Raw genomic sequence first — 1428 nt, 5'->3', positions numbered from 1 at the left:
CAGAACAATCTAGACAACAAGACTGCTTTGCTAATACCGGTCTATGTGAATTTTTTATTCTCCATTATCACCCAAACAATAGAAATTGAATGTATATATATTTCAATCATGGAAAACATGCCTTGCTTTTGCATTTCTTGGAACATATCTGAGTCCATTATTTCCCAAGATGGATAAGGTATGGATCTTCTAAGGCTATGGAGGGCACCACATTTCTCTGTTATTCTCTCTAACGATGGGAGCGGGAGAGAGAGGGTTCTGTTCTTATTTCAAAAGATGTGATCATGATGAGCAAACACTTAGCCTTTATATTTATACCCTTCTGCCTTAGGGACCACTCCGTTTAAAAGATTGGGCCATATGTGTCTCAGGCCCATCATCTGAGACACATATGGTATCAGGCTCTACACATGAGGTGTCCCATACTTTAGAAAACCGATAAAAAACAAATAGCTTAGTCATGAACCATTGATAAATATGTGAGTCCATATCTTTAACATGGTCCCCTCACCTCTTTATGGTGTTTTTATTGGAAAAGAAACAATTGTTTATTGCAGTGCTAGTGCATTCAAAGCAACCCCAATCCAACCTTCAAATACAAAGGCCTGTGAGAGGGTTGATGTTGATGGTTCTAGATACTTATTTGGGTCTCAGCAAGGGCAAGGTTGTTGGCTAGTCATCATATACGAGGTACTAGCACTTTGGGAACATAGGTTGGATGTTCAGCTAAGACTATTAGCGGAGAAGGAAAATGATGTTATAGAAAAGTTGAACTCACTTGAGGAGAGAGAAATATCTAAACGCAAAATCAATCTCTATAAAGATGCTTATGGGGATGGCCAACATGTCAGCGTTGATGTTATCTCATCAAATTTTGAGGGGTAGTCTGTTGTCAATAGGTAAAGGAGTTTATGAACAAAATGGCAATGGAACCTGATTCGGTGATCTGGAGTGCTTTGCTTGGAGGTTGTAGGAAACATGATGAAACCAAGTTGGCCAAGTTGGTTGTAGTGAAACTAAGGGAGCTCCAGAGCATAAATTTGTCGATTAAGAGATATTCAATGCAAGCTGGAGATGAATAATCATAAATCCTTGAAGAAGCTACTCCTTTTCTCTCCATGTGCATGAAATAATAGCTCCTTATTAGTATGGCCACCCTTCAGTTGCTGCATAGCCACCCACTCCACTAATTGGTTCACTTAAAGAAAATCCAGATAGCAATTCTGGTCCAAACCCATCATTGGCCACTTTGATCTTCTCGAGGAAACAATGTCCAATTCCTCTACTCCTTCTCACAAGGTGTCAAGCAAGATCGCCTTCCGGAAAAAGCTGGCAGAATGTCAGGTCAATCCTCATGTGGGATTCGAGCATAAAGTCATCAATAATCTACAGAGATGGGTGGTTGAAGTCAATGGAGCCCCACAAACT

The sequence above is a fragment of the Vitis vinifera genome, chromosome 9 (assembly GCF_030704535.1).
Source record: "Vitis vinifera cultivar Pinot Noir 40024 chromosome 9, ASM3070453v1".
NCBI classification, from domain to species: Eukaryota; Viridiplantae; Streptophyta; class Magnoliopsida; order Vitales; family Vitaceae; genus Vitis; species Vitis vinifera.
Note: the sequence above shows the minus strand (reverse complement) of the source record.